Source organism: Ceratotherium simum, chromosome 8, assembly GCF_057802395.1.
Source record: "Ceratotherium simum simum isolate JZ-2026a chromosome 8, ASM5780239v1, whole genome shotgun sequence".
NCBI classification, from domain to species: Eukaryota; Metazoa; Chordata; class Mammalia; order Perissodactyla; family Rhinocerotidae; genus Ceratotherium; species Ceratotherium simum.
This window is the reverse complement of record NC_141907.1, coordinates 81,433,177-81,452,143: the sequence shown is the minus strand read 5'-3', so window position 1 is coordinate 81,452,143 and position 18,967 is coordinate 81,433,177. Positions and strand designations below refer to the sequence as shown.

At 36.4% G+C, this 18,967-nt stretch overlaps 1 protein-coding gene across 4 annotated transcripts in view; it reads right to left on the bottom strand.

Moving 5' to 3' along the window:
- Positions 1 to 18,967, bottom strand: part of RAP1GDS1 (Rap1 GTPase-GDP dissociation stimulator 1) — a 164,459-nt gene that overhangs the window by 101,201 nt on the left and 44,291 nt on the right. The window lies entirely within an intron of this gene.

The window sequence follows — 18,967 nt, the reverse complement described above, 5'->3', positions numbered from 1 at the left end:
ACATACAAAGAGCTGCAATGAAAATCTTCAATACTAACACCGACACTTTACTGGCAATAAATTCTTTAAGAATTTTCACTATTCATAATAGAAATTAGTTCAGTATACATTCCAATGTATGTATGCATCTATATAAAATTACCTTCAGTTCCACAAGCTACTTTTATCTAGAGTTTTTATTTGCACAAAACACTTTATAATACAATCTTTTGTCTATTGACAGTCAGATTATAAAGGAATCCTTCCTGAATATACCATCTGCATACCAAACTTTCTTTTCAATGTTAGTTCCAACCGTGTCTATTCAGAGTAGGAATGCTATTTTTCTATTTCCCTTCTGTATTCTTAACAGCATATTATTTTATATATATAAATTCTATGGTTTCCTACCATGCTTTAGAAATTTTTAAAAAAATAAACGGCAATTAAATGAGCAAAAAACTCGCCTCATATAATTTTATACGGAGTGATAAAGGAGACTATATAGTTCCATATGACTACTACGTTTTTCACACAACTCATTCAAACTACTACTAATAAAGAAGGAAAATAGTAAAAAGCAATAAGGCCATGGTATTCAGAACTTTATTTGGTGATATAGAAATTCAAGAGGCTTCTTTCCTGTCTTTCTTTGTTAAAATACAAATAAAGAGCCTTTCTACGAAACCAAGCCACTTCATGCATCTGTCACTGAAAGCATGACCAATTAAAATAAAAGAAAATAAGAACACTTGGAATGATGATGGAAATAAAGAAAAGCTCAAGGAAATAAAACTTAAAATTACTATTTGATTCTGAACAATGAAGAGGAATGGCATGTGTTTAAAGACAGAGTGTTATAAGGCTCATTAAAATACTCAATTTAAATTTGCTTCTATGATTAGCTGCTCTATATCCTTTCCATCCTTTGGATATACAAATAAGAGAGAACTCTAAAAATTTCTTGTTAAGTAAATGGTAGCTGATGTAATCAATAGAGAGTAGGAAAATCATTTTTTTTAAATAATTTTATTTATTTATTTATTTATTTTCCCCCCAAAGCCCCAGTAGATAGTTGTATGTCATAGCTGCACATCCTTCTAGTTGCTGTATGTGGGACGCGGCCTCAGCATGACCGGACAAGCGGTGAGTTGGTGCGCGCCCAGGGTCCGAACCCTGGCCGCCAGCAGCGGAGCGTATGCACTTAACCGCTAAGCCACGGGGCTGGCCCAGGAAAATCATTTTTAATAGCATAATTTGAGAAAGTCTACAAAAAATAAATAATGTATTTCTTCTAGTAAGTGCTGACTGTTCAGGGCAGTGTTTTTTAAACTGTGGGTCCCAATCCATTAGGAACTCTATAATTGACTTGGTGAACAAGGACCAGCAATTTCTTCAAAAGAGAAACAGAATTAACAACATCTGCAACAACGACCAAACAGAAAAAATTTTGTCCATAGTAAGGTACAACACTGTTAGTGAAACTTTCGTTTAAATTATGTGTGTGCACATACTTATGTAAACGGTACGTGTACGCCTACTCTATGTAAAATGTATTTCTAATCATAGGTTCTAGTCAATAAACTTAAAAACCACTGTGCACCCCCTGACTACTCAGGATTCTGAATTAAAGAACTGTAACACTCTCTTAACATCATCATCAGAAGCTAGAATTGTTGAATGGCTGAGGCAATAGAAAATTATATGGAAAACTGTACTTCTATGGATTTGTTATCTTAAAAAAAAGTCATTTGGGGCCGGCCAGGTGGTATAGTGGTTAAGTTCGCACACTCTGCTTCTGGCGGCCTGTGGTTCGCAGGTCTGGATCCGGGGCATGGACCTAAGCACCACTTATCAAGCCATGCTGTGGCAGGAGTCCCATGTATAAAGTAGAAGAAGATGGGCATGGATATTATTAGCCCAGGGCCAATCTTCCTCAGCAAAAAGAGGAGGATTGGCAACAGATGTTAGCTCAGGGCTAATCTCCCTCACACACACACACACACACACACACACACAAAAAGTCATTTGCAATTAGTTACATATATGTGTGTGTATATGTTTGTTTATCTACGACATTAATACTATAGATCCACTAACCAAGATTATTCAATGTTGAAACTCCATCTGTGCATTTCCTTGTCCTACCATAGCCTAGTACATTTTCAGATAGCTAATACTATTTTAGTTTCTTACATTTTATGTACTACAATAAAAAGGATATTTTTGAGATACTCTAAAACAACCTTATTTATTAGGTGAAGAAACAGAAGCCCAGAAAGATGAAGTAAACTTGTCTAAAGTCATCAATCATACTAATCACAGTATAAACAGCACCTTAGATTCTACGACACTAATAAATCACCATGTGTGTCAGCTGGCATCCACCAGTGTTATTTTTTACAAAACTTACCTGAGCCTAAACAGATGAAACTTGACCTTTGTGTGCTGTCCCTTACTGTGTTTCTTACAGTTTGAACCATTACAAACATAAAGCACACATGAGAGCCCATAAACACAGCAGCTGTCCTTTCAGCAAGCCCATTTATAAAATACAATGTGTCTTTTTACTTTTATTTTGTTTCTTGGACTAAAAAATAAGTTTCTAAGGTACCACCTAAAAATCTGACAGCAAATTTCCATTAATTAATTTTTTGTTGTTGTTGTTGTTGTTTAGCAAGAAGCCAAAAAGAGCTAAACTCCATTTGCCATATTAAAATCCTTCCTTTTCTGATCATCGCTACCAGAAGATGTACAACCTTAGAACAGTGGGGCAGACGGCCCCAGGGGTCTTGTCCCACCATCTGCTGGTGCTGCGATGACAGCAAGAGTGTGGTCTAAGGGCATGAATCATGATTAGATGCGAAGCTGAGGCATCTGTGTGTGTGTGGAGGCGAGCAGTTAACCACAAATCACCCGTGCAGGTCTCATTTTAACTACAGCTGAAAGGGCTTTAGATCAGAGCTGAACTGTCAGGGGCAAGGGGGAAAAAGAAAACAAAACAATACAAAAGCCTTGCACTCTGATGAGACTTTCCACAGATTACAATTCAAGGAATTGGGACAACAGTTATACTAAGATAAATCAAGAATTTGGGAATAGTTATTTTTTTAATGCTACTGTCAGAAAAATAAAAGGGAAAAATATAATCTGGTTTTTCATATAAATCTGATTTTTAGAAAAATCTAACAGGAATTCTATTTACCTGCTAGCATGTGAATTTCTATATAGGTTTAGAATTTAAATTAAGCAGCTGGAATTACCTTCTTTCCTTTGGCATAAAAACATAAAGAGCCAAATACTGCTTATCACTAAAATGTCACTGTCCAATAAATTATTACAGAGTTTCAGCCTCATTTCACGTGTATTTTCTGCACTGGCATTCTACTGCATCTCAAAATGTATATTTATCTGTGAACTAAAAGATATCTGTGATCATCCCTGAAATGATTTTCAAAAAGCATTAGGAAGTAGTCAGCCGTTGGTGTTTGGAGGTCTAAATGAATGGCTACTTATAAAAAAATCACACACTGTTAGCAGGAGTCCTAAAAAAAAGGCAGACTTTTCATTATCTTTAGCCAGACTACTATTGACATTTTAACTACACTCCTTTTAAACGTTTGCAGGAATCAATTCGTCTTTCTCCCCATTCACATTTAGGTGCAGTCATAAAAATGTCTGAGAATACCTACAAATTATAGGCGGCTGGCAGTCCTTGAATCTTGGAGGACCCATATACGAAGGGCAATTGCTACTCTAAAATAACATCTGTGGGAGCTACTGCAGGAGTCATATCCATCACAGTGGGCCTCGCAGTGCTGCAAGCACTCATTCTGTCCCTGTAGTCCTAGGTCCACACTCCACCTGACCTCCTGAGGGCAAGGAGGCAGGCAGCTTAGTTACAAAATTGCCAGTGATAGAAAGAAAAAGAAAATGGGGCAATCAGGTCAGAGAAACTTGAAAGAAGAGTACAATGCCATCTAGGGAGGAAAGTTAAAGCACAACTCACAGAACTCTCTAGGCCAATAACCCAGCAGAAGGGAGAGAATAGGTAGAACGGGAAGGAACTCATAATTTAAGATATGGCTTGAGAAAGGCTCAAGTTCCAACAAAGCTGCCAAGTAAATACATTAAAATAATCGGCTTTACAGTTAAATACCAAGAGGGGGTTTTCAGGTATGCTATTATAATAAGCTGAATTTATGATGGTATGTCAGTATATAGGCCTCATGAGGATAAACTAATGAAAACCATTTGATAACCAATTCACAGCAAACTCCAAGTTGGAAAAACAAAAATAATAACTGCTATTACTATGATTTTATTAGATTAAAATGTATTTGGATTGGATTGATTGTACTGTTTTAGAGTAACAAAAAGTGAAGTTTTCCTTAGAGTTATGGGAACAATAAAGAACTGGTGTCTTTATATTACATGTCTAAGGGATCCTTATGACAGATTGTGAAGAGAAGACTCAGATTTGGGGGTCCCTGACTGCAGGGATCAAGAACGTGACTCAAAGGTCCATGTGTAATCTTGTCTCTGGGGAACTATGTATGTCTCAAGGGGCAGACGTTTAGAATCGGTGTAACCCTGGGCCCTGGGTTCAAATCCAAGGCTTCATTTACTACCATACAGACAAGTCCCCAATCCTCTCCTTTTATCCACCTGAAAACAACGCATTTGCACTTGGATATAACATAAATACCTCAAATTTAACATTCCCCAAATCAAATTTACCCTCTTTCAATTCATCTAGTCTCTATCTCAGTGAATGGTAGGGAACCCATCCAAGCCAGAAGCCCTAGAACGATTATAAATGTTTCTCTTGCAGTGAATGTCTTTCTACCACTCACATTTAATCAGAATACAGGTTCCACAGATTCCATTTGACTAGCATCTTTTGCATCTATCCTTTCCTTTCCACACTCACGTTACTTTAAGTTCTCAGTTCTGACCTTTATTAAATGCAACAGCCTCCTCAAGAGTCTCTCTAACTCCAGACCACACATCTGTCATCTACCATGATACTAAAATAAACTTCTAGAAATGCAAATTTTATGTCACTCCCCTACTTTAAATCTCTAAATGATCTTCCATAACTTTTAATTAAACATTCAAGCATATCCATATTTCCCAACTCCGTCTTCTGATACTGCTCCACTGACACCCTATACTCTAGCCACACAAACTACTTATAGTAACCCAAATTAATCATCTTATTTCATACCCCCTTCCTGCACGTTTCCTCTTTGAAATAGCCATACCCCCACCACCACTTTAGCTAATTCCTACTCAGACTCACGTAAATGAAAGCCATTCAATCTTTTTAATGACATCTGATTACCATAACAACTCTGTATCTTAAGTTTATATTCAGAGCATTTTTAAAAAATTTCAAAGCATTTTCAAATATATTATCTCTTCATTTTTAAAACAGTCATATGACATAGGCACGAGAGGTCATGTTTTCTTCATATTACAAATAAGGTCATATAAGATTATATTGGAAAAGGAACAAGAAACCAGTTTTTCTGATTCCTAGTCCAGTGCTCTTCCTACCACAACTGTTATTTAGAAGATACATGGTGATGACAATACCTTGACCAGATTCAACCAAGTTATTATGTGAAAAATATTTTTATTTAACATATTTTGCAGGACTAAGAACTAAAGTAAGATAACTGAGTGATAAAGGGATGTATAGTATTTTGAGACAGATAAATTTAGGCAGTGACTGAAGGAGAGAAAGGGAACTGAGTACAGAGCAAGTGAAGCAGGTTTAAAATAGATTTAAAACACGCAAGGGGAAAATGCTGAGTATAAGAGGATTATACCAGGGGTTATAAATGAGAAATTAATGTTTCTAAAAGAAAATGGAAGTATATGAAGAGGGGGCATGAATAAAAAGGTATTTCTTTCAGACTGTTGAGAATCTTTTTCCCCCAGTAAGGATTTAAGCAAATAAAAGGAACATAAGATGCAGGAAACAAAAGGATGTATGCAGTCATGAAAAGAAAGAGGGCAGAACAAAGACCCATTTACACAATGACTCACCATCAGAAACAGGTCTCACTAAAAGATTAAGTTGTGAGAGTCATTTCACAAAACTGCAATAAATGATTTTGATAGTCTTGCAGTCAATTCAATTCCAGGGATAATGTAAACTGTGGGAGTGGGAGAAGTTATGTGTTTGGAAATCACTGCTAGAATAAGCAGGGAGATCTGCTAGTTTGACTATTTTCTTTAAAATTACCACTAACTAGGTCATCAAGCAGTTGCTAAAAAAATAAGACTTGTATGGTTAAAAAACAAAAGAAAGATATTTGCTGAGAAAGTAAACACCAGGAGGAAGTGTGTTAATGATTAAGGTAAAAGCAGAGTATTTCACTAGAATTGTTCATCTAAAAGTTCAAAGTAATTAAGGAAAATATGATCCCTATAGTACATGTGGATTTCCTCACTTCATACTAAGAGAATGGGGATACAGTAAAACACAGTGAAAGAATATTTTCAGTAAAAGACCCATCTCCATCCTACTGTCAAATACCTTGAGGGAAAATATGCAGTAAACTAAGCTAAAGAGATCTGGCATCTGTAGGATTCAGTAGGATTCTTTGAAGTCCTTAATTTGTTAATGTTTACCGTGAGGCAACAGGATTATACACTGTTTCTCAAATAAACAAATCATTTCTTAATGGAGCATCTAAAAAAACCAGTGATCCAAGGAACCCATTTAATGAAATACTACTTTATGCAAACAAGTCAACATGATGTAAAATTTACTCCATTTTTCCAGGAAAACAAAAACAAATAACAAAAAGGGACAAAGAAAAGGAAAAAAGATAAGGAGTAACTTAAAATTGACATTACTGTAACCTTGGCCAAAGGAAACAGTTGAATGGCTCACAGTATCATCTTAAAATAAGATGTGATGAAGAAATGCCGAACAATAGATAACTTACCATTGTGGTCTAACCATCCAAAAGAACATTACATAATCATTAAAAACATTATTTTAAAAGAATATTTAACATCATGGGTAAATGCTCAAAAACACGTTTAAAAAAAGGAAGCTACATTTACAGGGGTATGATTCAATAAAAAGACCAAAAGTACCATGGTTCACACCAATTGAACCAATCTGAATTAATTAGTTTAGTCAGATGAATGCCACATCACAGTACTGACTGGTTTAGGTCTAAACCAGTCTCAGTGAATGGACCCTGTAACCTAGAGGGTACAGATATCCCACTCAAATCGCATGGCTTTCCCAAAGGGAAAGGGCTACGCAACAGAGAAAAGGAGGGAAAAATGGAGAGGGGAGGGGGATCTTAAGTAATAGTAAAGAAAAAAAGAAAAGAAATGTAGAAACACAGGGCACAAAAGAAGCAAAGAACTGATCAAGACTGTAGTGATTTACTTTTGCTTTATTTAAAAAAATCCAAGTAAAATCATGTTGGCTTAAGCACAGCTGGAAAGTTGTTCAAGTTTTGTGGGAGTAAATTACAATTTCCTTTCAAGTACAATCCTAGAGAATAGAAATTCAAAGTTATCAAGTGAGACTCATGAAAGGGCTGAGAATGGGGAAGCAAAATAATATATTATTAATCAAGAATAAATTTGATGCTAATTTCCCAAAGCTTAAAAAAAACTTCAGAAAAGATGACAATGTTGAAGTGATAAAGAATCAATAATTTTATGTAAGCTTTTGGTAGATGTTTTTAATTATTAGGGAGAATAACTAGGCTATAGGCTGTGACACAGGAGTTGTTGATTATAAGATATTCTGAGGAAATTCAGTATTTAAAAAAGTGTGTGTTTGGGAGGCTGAAGAATGAAGTTCCATTCTGAGAAATAAATGGAAGAAAAACCGAAACACTTTAAGTAATATACAAGACTGTGAGATGAAACAGTAATTGTTTTAGAATAAGTCACAACAGCCTTGGAGAGACAATATATGATTATTTTTGTTTAAAGACCTCAAGAGTATGGCTAAAGAACCAATCGGTAAAATGCTGATAATTCTATACAAAATATGTTTAGCAGTACAACTGCAATGAATCATTCTGAAAAGAGAGGGCAGAATTAAGTAAACTTTTCAAACGGCTCTTCTCAAAATACTCGGGCTACAAAGATAACAACAACAAAACCCATCAACACTAAACTGAAAAGAGAAACAGACTTCAGGCCACTATAATCTACCAAAAAAAGAGGAGTAAGTATATGTGTTGGATTTAATTACTGCTGATAAAATGGTAACTAAACTAAATAATGGCTCTTAAAATACACGTGAGATTGAAAAGCTGTCATAAACCAACAAACATTACATCATGAAATGAAAGATGTGAGAAAACATATACCATGTTTTTTGAGAAACTTCTTTCCTTTCCTTAAAAAACATACAAGCTAATGAGGGAGTATGATATTATCACCATTACACATACATTTAAGTTACACTGTTAACTTTTGAGAGGTTTCATAACCATCCAAAAGAAAGTTACTAGATTCATGCATTGACGCAGCATTAAACACTTAGTAAGTAGTACCTACCATGTGCTGGTACACATACCTTGACATACACATACACACAAGACACATACCTTGCCCTCAAAGAGTTTATAGTTTAGTGAGGGAGATAGACAAGTATAGAAGCAGTTTTAATATATTGATAAAAATCCCACAACAGACTTAATGTACAGAGGCACCAAATCCAGTCTAGGCTTCCATCTTCCTAATCTTCATGATCATCCACTGTTCTAGAACCCCATTTCCCCCAGAGAACTATCATTTTCTATACTCTATTCGTTTGTAGGTCCATACTAAGATGGAAGGTATCAGAGATCAAGCTAGACCAGGCAAGATATTTACACAGGATGGCTAGAATCAGGGGTCAAGAATATAGTCAGATATCAAAGTGGAAGTAACAGCAAAGAGCATGAGGTATATTATCATCACTAGCATACCTGCCAACCATATCCCTCTCCTCACCCCAAACTCACACAACTTCTGTGGCCACTTAAGGTTCCCTGATAGCTTAGGGAATAAAGAAAGTAGTTTGGATAAAGAATCTTGCAGATATCCAAAACTCTTTTCCAAATGCAGTATTTCAAAAGGATCTTCCACTTCAGCCCCATTCTCAAAAGCTGCCCTGATTTCCCATTTCCTACCACACTCACACTCCCCTAACTCCATCACCATAATCACCAATTACCCTATGAATGTAGGAGCAAGACTGGTGTGATACTGCGATGCATAAGAAGAAGTATATATTTGGTCTTCATGCTCATTTCTGGCACAGAGCTCCTAAAACTCTTGGAATTTCCTAAGCGATGAGAGCAGTGAAGGTGTCCCTTGTGTTCATGAGGTGACTTTTGGACCGCATGTAAGGATGGGGGCTGGTTGCTAGGAGAACCAACCATGTGATTAGAGGGTTGGAACTCTCAGTCCCACCCCCCAACCTGAGTGGAGGGGAGAGGGGCTGGAGGTTGAATCAATCACCAATGTCCAATGAGTTAATCAATCACATCTCTGTAATGAAGCCTCCATAAAAACCCAAAAGGAGAGGGTTTGGAGAGTTTCTGGGTTGGTGAACATGTGGAGATTTGGGGAGAGTGGTGCACCTAGAGAGGGCATGGAAGCTCCTCATCCTTTCTGCATACCTTGCCTTAAGCATTTCTTCCATCTGGCTGTTCCTGAGTTATATTCTTTTATAAAAAATCAGTAATCCAGTTTAAGAAAAATATTTCTCCGAGTCCTGTGAGCCACTCGAGCAAATTAATTGAACCAAAAGAGGGAGCTGTGGGAACCTCTGATTTACAGCCAGTTGGTCAGAAGTACAGGTGACAACCTGGACTTGCAATTGGCGTCCTGAACTGAAAGGGGTCACTGGAACCTCCAATTTGTAGCCAGTTGGTCAGAAGCATAGGTAACAGCCTAAGCTTGTGGCTGGTTCTGAAGTGGGAAGGGGCAGTCTTGTAGGGCTGAACTCTTAACCTGTGGAATCTAATGCTATCTTCGGGTAGATAGTGTCAGAATTAAATTGAATTGTAGGACACCCAGCTGATGTCCAGAGCATTGCTTGTTGTTGGTGTGTGGGAAACCCTCATCTCCCACACACTGGAATTGGGTCTAGGAACCTAAAAACTGGCAAAGTGACCTCGGCCCCCAATTTGGAGATGTTTGTGCTCTAAAAACTTATAATGCCCTTTGCAGACTGTGGGGAATGGTAATACGTTGCACCCTAAAGTGAATGCTGAAAGGTTTTCAAATTGGTCTCAGATTTACTAGATATGATGGCACTAGAGTAACTGCTTAGGTCTCTGTAATACCTAATTGTACCTAATACAAATATCAAATTGTAAAAATCTTACAAACTGACAAGGTCAAGGCAAAATGTTCTTAGATAAGAGAGAAAGCAGGGTATGACAGGGTGGCCCTATTTAAATGATAAGGGAAAACAGCGCGATGGAGGTCTGTTAACAGTGCCTAATCCAGGAGAACAAAGGAAGAAATAACATTAGTCAAGGAAGAATTCACTCTCTTAAGCAGAGAGGATGAGAAAAGGTCATAAATGAGAAAATGGATCACAATCTCCCAAGCTCACACAGACAGAGCAAAGTAACTGAGAAAAGAATAATTATGAGATGGGCAGCTAAATAACTTTCCTATCCCACAGTACCATCCCTGGACCAGAATTTTCCCTTGAGATCTAGTTTTGTTTTTTTTTTTTTTTTTTTGCTGAGAAAGATTCACCCTGAGCTAACATCTGTGCCAGTCTTCCTCTATTTTGTATGTGAGTCACCACCACTGCGTGGCTGCTGACAAGTGGTGTAGGTTCACGCCTGGGAACCAAACCTGGACCACCAAAACGTAGCACGCTGAACTTAACCGCTAGGCCACAGGGCCAGCCCCCTTCAGATCTAGTTTTGAGCCCTTTTTACTGTACCCTTTGGATCTCTTAACTATTGTAAACAAATGCCAGACACTCGCCAGACACTCCCCAAACTCTACCTTCCCCTTTCACGTTAGCTGGAATCCTTCTCTGGAGACTTCCCATGAAGCGCTCTCAAGCAGAACTCCTCAACTCCTCAACTCTTTTTCTCACCTTCTATCCCAACACTCAGAACTTGGAGTTTGAGTTGGTATTTTCTTAGCTTAAAAATATCTTTTCCAAATATTTGTCCTCTGGCTTCACTCAAAAACAATTTCTCTCTTTTCAGCCTCTACCATCTGGTAATATTCTACTTGCCCCATTTTCATCACGAGTATTTTAATGACCCTGAAGTACACTGGAGCTTACTCTCACGTTTTCTCTCCCCTCCAATTCCTGCCATCATCCTAAACAACTGTGAATCTATAGGAAGTGGTTAATAACTTGGCCTCCTTGACTTTAATAAAGGCCACAATTCTCCACTGCTCTCTACCAATCCACCACACAATCATATCCAGGGCCCCATTATCATGGAGAACTGCTTAGTGGTTGAAAGCTTCAATTTGCAAATCACTTTCTGATCACAGTCTTCTATTCTATCATGTATTTTATTTCCTTATTAGTAAACATTTTTAGCCTCACTGAAACCTCTATTTCTTCAACTCCTTCTTTGCCAATCTATCAGCCCTCTCCAAGATTCATTTCATCCCTACCTATTCTGAATAAAATGATCAGTGATTTCAGCAATTCTAGTATTAGCTCAGTTCTCTAAAACCCTATCTAACTATTTCACCTTGCCATTCAATCCCTGACACTGGATGAATCCAGCCATATACTTCTTCCTGTTCTCTGATTTAAAAATGTTATGTTATTAAATATGTTAGCCACTACAAATTCACATTTTAAAATCTTAATTGGACCTTCAACATTGTTCAGTCATCCTTTTATTTATCCCTAGTCATTTCCCTTTCACATTTCCTAAGCCAGTAATTCTCAACATTTACTCTCATATATGCTATATTCTCCATCACTGTCAACAGGTAATCTTTCCTGTTAACTCAGAGTGTAAATATTTTGTTCCTTCACACCTAAACTTACCTATGATGTTAACTATCGTTAATTCCTGTCTCTGAGAAAAAGATGGCCTCCTCTTCTTTCTTCTTTTGGCTATCCTCCAACCCTTCTTTCAATCTGCCACCAGAGCAATGTTTTAAAAAACACAAATCTGATTTTTATTTGCTTTCAATGGTTCTCCTTAGCATGGTGCTATAGATTGAATGTTTGTGTCCCCCTCCAAATTCACATGTTGAAACCTAACCCCCAATGTGATGGAATAAGGAGGTGGGGCGTTTGGGACATGATTAGGTCAGAAGGGCAGAGTCTTCATGAATGGGATTAGTGACCTTACAAAAAGAAATCCCAGAGAGATGTCTCAATTCTTCCACCATGTGAGGTTCCAGTGAAAAGACAGCTGTCTATGAATCAGGAAGCAGGCCTCACCAGACACTAAATCTGCTGGCATCCTGATCTTAGACTTCCCAGCCTCCTGAATTGTGAGAAATGCCACCAAGTCTAAGGTATTTTGTTACAGCAGCCCAAACAGACGAAGGCACAAAAGTCTTTTCATAATTTGACTCCTTGTTCCCTTCCAAGTTATCATCTCTTGCCCCTTCCCTGAATATATCCTTTTTGCTAGCCATACCAAACTTTTCAGTTTCTAATTGAACTAGGTTTTTCCCCACCACTGTGACTTTGAATGTATTGCTTCCTCTGCTTGGGATGTTTTCCCCACAATCCTTGGGCCTTCACGTTATCTGGGTAAAGTATGCTGTGATTTCAAAATCCAATATTCCCTGATCCTGCTTATCAAATTCACCCCCATTCCCCAATACTCACCCACAATGTAATTATTTTCAAGTTGTTAAAACCTATTTAGTAGTTGAAGGCTTGAAAGTGGATGAGATCATGCAAGGAAAATGTATTTTTACTGAGTCCCTACTATGTTGGGAATATAAGATAAAGAAGATATGAATCGTATCCTCAGAGAGCTGTCTAGTAAGAGAAAACAGAAGTTAATAAATTATCACAATTCAATGTGACTGATACCATCATGGAGGTTATGTACAACATACAGTGGGTGGCAATCACAGCTCCATGAAGATCATGGAAATTTCCATAAACAAGGTAACATTTGAGCTGAGTTCTGAACAACAAAGCATATTTTAAGCAGAAAAGTAGAAAAATATATTCTACTAAGAAGGATTATGTAAAAGCATTACCAGCTGATGCTAGAGACCCTAAATTTCTAATAGCAACATTCAGTACCACTGGGTGATACACATATATATATATATTTTTTTCTTTTGCCAGCAGCTGAAGGCTACCAGAATTGAGAAGTGGAAAAGATGGATGGTTGGTATTCTCCAAGGTTTGAAGAAAAGGTAGCTAGAAGAAGGATAAGAGTACACCTCTAAAACACCTACTTATCCATCAGGACCCAGGTGAAACGTTAGTCCCTCTGTGACACCTTGAAAGACTCTTACAACTATGAGTTGACTTCAGCTCTCTGTTTTTGCAACACTTTGTAATCAGCTCTATTATATAATGTATTATATAATGTATTATACTGTATTAAAACTTATCTATTGGGGCCAGCCCCGTGGCTTAGCGGTTACGTGTGCGCGCTCTGCTTCTGGCGGCCCGGGTTTGGATCCCGGGCGCACACGGACGCACCACTTGTCCGGCCATGCTGAGGCGGCATCCCACATACAGCAACTAGAAGGATGTGCAACTATGACATACAACTATCTACTGGGGCTTTGGGGACAAGAAGGGAAAAAAAAGGAGGAGGATTGGCAATAGATATTAGCTCAGGGCTGGTCTTCCTCAGCAAAAAGAGGAGGATTGGAATGGATGTTAGCTCAGGGCTGATTTTCCTCACCAAAAAAAAAAAACAAAACAAAAACTTATCTATTACTTGTCTATCCAAACTCTCCAGGCCAAGGTACGAACTAACGCATAGTGGTACCCAATTAATGCTAGCTGAATAGAAGTGCCCTGCCCTTAAGGAGTTTATAACTGAATAAATGAAAAAGGCATCTACAAATAATTAATATACACTGAAAGAAGTTCGAATAAAGGGATGTATAAACTTCTTATAGAATATTAAAGACAGAGCAACTGAGCTATTGACGTTGTAGTAGTTGTAATTACTTCTAACAAGAAACAGGATTGAGCTTATAAGGAGATTGTTTTATATTTTAAGAACTGTCTCATCAAGAATGGAAGTTTTGGGGCTGGCCCGGTGGCACAGGAGTTAAGTGCGTGCGCTCCGCTTTGGCAGTCCAGGGATCGCTGGTTCGGATTCCGGGCGTGCACTGATGCACCGCTTGTCGAGCCATGCTGTGGCAGTGTCCCATATAAAGTAGAGGAAGATGGGCATGGATGTTAGCCCAGGGCCAGTCTCCCTCAGCAAAAAGAGGAGGATTGGCATCAGATGTTAGCTCAGGGCTGATCTTCCTCACACAAAACAAACAAAAAAATTAAAAGAAAAAAAAGAATAGAAGTTTTTTTGTAGAGTTACCAATCACTAGCTCATGCAGAGACTAAACTTTTCACTTTGCATTAAGCTAATCAGGTCTTATATTTTTTCAAAAGCAAACATATGCAAAAATGTTCTCTAAACCTTCAGAAATCATTGCAGAAAATTACTTTGCCTTCATATTATCCCTCCCACATGCACATATCAGAAAGAAAAGATGATCAATCCATAACTAAGTTATTATGAGTCAAATGAAAACATTCTGTTTGCTCCTTTAGTATAATGAGAAAAGATGCATAACACTTAACTATGGGAAGAGAAAATTATAAGCATCTAAAATGAACTCACGTCACAGAACATTGTGTGCTAAAACCTAGACTTTGAATCCCTATGTCTCTAAAAAAAATCTCATTACTCTGCCTTTTGGAGCCTCATTTTGGGATTTATCACAGTGAAATTAAAAAGTAGGTCATGAGAAACCTCAGTAAAATCAATTATAGATTCTTGTGTGGAAAGTTCTAACACTAATGGCTACATTCCTCACTAGCAGTTATCCCAACACATAACTATTATGCCACACAATCCATCTTGATACTTCAGTAGAATATATATTTCACTTGTGATGGTTACTTTTATGTGTCCACTTGGCTAGGCCACGGTGTCCAGATATTTGGTCAAACATTATTCTGGATGTTTCCATGATGATGCTTTTGGATGAGATGAACATTTAAATCTACAGACTTTGAGTAAAGAAGATTGCCCTCCATAATGTGGGTGGACCTCATCCAGTCAGCTGAAGGCATAAATAAAACAAAAGACTGACCTCCTTAACTTCTTCCCCCCACTTCCTTGCATCCATCCCTATACCCTCACCAAGAGCAAGAGGGAATTCTGCCAGCAGACCACCTTCAGACTTGAACAGCAACATCAGCTCTTCCCTGGGTTTCCAACCTGCCAACCCACCCTGCAGATTTTGGATTTGCTAGGCTCCATAACTGAATGAGCCAATTCCTTAAAATAAATAACTCTCATACATATATATCATATATCATACATATCATACATATATCCTATTGGTTCTATTTCTCTTGAGAATCCTAATACACCACTACTCCTAGAAAAGAGGATCACCTTATCCTTTTCAACAAATATTTCCAAGTAAAAACACATACATGCCACACAGATAGTTGATAGTTTTAAAAAGTTGAAGTAAGTACTGGAGTCAGATCATTTCCTACTGCCTTTCATTTTTTTTTATGATTATTCCCCTTTGATTTAACATAGCTATTTTTACTGTCTTTAAGGTCAGTAAATGTATGTACTCCCATTAGACATTGAACACACCTTTATTACAGCACTTATTATGATAATTATAATTTTACATTTACTTATCAGTCTCCACCACAAAATAATGAGCTTCTGAAGGCAGGGACTAAATTTCTGCCATTAGTAGGAGACAGCACAATGTTTGGCACATACTAAATAAACAATCAGTGTTGAATATATGAATGAAGGAGACCTGAAGATGGGGAGACGTGCAGTCTAAATCTTCACCTAATCAAAGTATGATATGACTGTAAAAAATGTTCCAAATCTAACTTTAAATTAGGTATTTAATATTTAACCAGAGCAGTATGATGCATCACGCCAGTATGAACTCAACTGTACTTGAATACAAATATTCTAACAGGTCCACCTATATTTAGTAAGTGGACCTTTTTTTTACTCTAGACATGAATAACCGGGGTTGAGGATCATGAAATTTCACACAGTATTCTCTACTATTGCTCCAGAGCAATATATAGACTCTGTATAACTACAGAGTCAGAAAAAAAAAATGACTTTCACTCCACCTAAGTGTGCTAGCTTTCTTAAATCTCAAAGAATTATACAATGCATTGTTTGTTTTTTAAGTGGTAGTAAAACAGCCCAAATTTCCAAGTGAATGTATCTTACAACACAAGGCAGTGAATACTATTAACTTATTTTTTAGAAAAATTAGAGAATAAAGAGTCTCTGCATTATATGGCCCATTATAGGAATATTACCCTAGAAAATTATATCTAAACTCTACCTTACTAAAAACATGAAATATTCACATTTCTTCAGTTATTAGTGATTTGTTGTGAGAGAATAAAATGACCATGAGCCACACATGGTTAAATACTTTTGGCCTTAGTATTTTTCATCAAGATCTTACTGTATAGCAAATAGAAAATAATGTAGTATCTTACATTCAGTTAAGAAGATAGAGTTCTGAGCCAGCCCTGATAGCCTAGTGGTTAGTTTGGTGTGCTCCACTTGGGCAGCCCAGGTTTGGTTCCCGGGCGTGGAACAATAGATACCACTGTCAGTCAGTAGCCGTGTTGTCGTGGCGGCTCACACAGAAGAACCAGAAGAATGGACAACTATACACAACTATGTACTGGGTCTTTAGGGGGCAGAAAGGAAGAAAAAAGGAGGAAAATTGGCAATAGATGTTAGCTTAGGGTGAATCTTCCCCTGCAAAAAATATAAATAAATAAGAAGATAGATTTCTAACTTAGCCTACATTTCTACAACTCTTTTTTAATGTGCTTCTAAAAAGTATTCCTTAAGTTGAGACCTTTTCCATTTCCTGGTTATTCTTACCTTACTTTGACTACTTTAAGCAAAGAGTTAATCTTTTACTCTTTATTTTGTCTTTAATGATACAACTATTTTTCCTATTGCAACAATTTTACAGTTGGTTATTAACATTCACATACATTTATAACTCAAAAAATGAACATCGCAGTAAATAATAAATGAGTAACAATGAAAAATGAAATAACTTTGTTTTTATTTATTAACGTAGTATAAAACATATTCCCATGGTATGACATCTCTTTCAGTTTTAACATAATGGATAAACTATACATTTGTGTGAAGTAAAATTCAAACAAAATCAAACCTCCATAAGGAGAAGAATTTACTTCAACTACCTACTTTTCTGGCTAGTGTTTCTTTTTTCCTCTAAGCCAAATATTAGAAACTTTAAAAATGGTCTTTAAATGCCAAGTTTTTAAAACAATTTTTTTAATTTATGAAAGAATTTATACGCATATTTCATTAAATCTTGAAATAGAATTCACATGATGTTACAAATTCACTAAGGAATCTACGTAAAACTACATTAAAATAAAGCAAGAAAAATCATAAGCAATCAAGTTCACATTTTCAGGGTTGAGTAATATAAACAAAAAAATTTAATACCTAAATTTATAGCTATAGACATAATTCAAAGACTGATATATGACTTTGCAATTAACAAACAATTTTCTGGTAGCAAAAGTAATGCTTTACTGACCGTAGGTTTGAACCTTTGGAGGCTATGTATTACTAACTTGAGAAATTTCCTATCATGTGTATCAGATCATTTAATAATCATTCATTCTAAAATGTATAATTCATGTATTAATTTTAATTATTCTTCAGGTACTAATTCTCATTAGGTAAATATTTGTCCCTGAATACACAAAGGAAGATATAAATTATACTGAACCTTACTAGTATATTAAATGACCTTGACTCTGAGATTGGAAAGTGCAACAGTTTTACATTCTCAAGAAAAACTTCCTCTAGTATTAATGCTCCTAACAAATAATTTTCTTATAAACAAACTTTAATAATAAAAATGGTAGATACTTACTAGTTTTAATATTAATTGATTAGGCTGAGAATTTATGGTTTAAAGACACCCATTCTTGATTTTCTAAAAAAATCATTCTTTAATTAAGATTATTTTCTTAACATGACAAAGGACTTTTACACTAAATCAAGAGGTGTTATATTGGACGGTGAAGCATTAGAAGGGCTGCCATTAATATCAGAAACTAAGATACTACTCATATCATTGTTATTTACTATTTTGCTGGAAGTTCAAGCCAACACAGTAAGTCAGCTATAGTCACAAGGGAAAGAGGAAACAAAATATCACTTTGCATATGTTCTGATTGCAAAACCCAAGAGAACTAGCTAAAAATTTAACTAAGTGAATTCATAAGGTGGTTGAATACAAATAAAAACATAAAAATCAATATAGCTTTCAAATTGGTCTCCAACAATAACCACTTAAAAATTATAATGGGAAAAAAACCCATTTAGAACAACAACCAAAAAACATAAAATATGTAGGAATACTTTAAGTAAGATATGTATAGAAAGCACATGAACCAAACTACATAATCTTACTGATAGATAAAAAGAAGTCTTGAATAGAAGATATAATCTATGTTCTGAGATTGACAGAAAAATATTGAGAAATTTTCAATTCTTTCCAAATTAATTTAAAGCTTATTCCAATTCCATTCGAATTTTGCAGGAATGTGACAAAATATTTCCAAAACTTCTCTAATAGAACAAACCCAAGAAAATAAAAATTTTTGAAAGATAGATTTATAAAGAGAAACTTCCTCCATAAAGCTACCATAATTAAAATAGCATGGTTACAAAACAATAATAGACAAACAGGTTAGTGGAACAGAATAAAACCC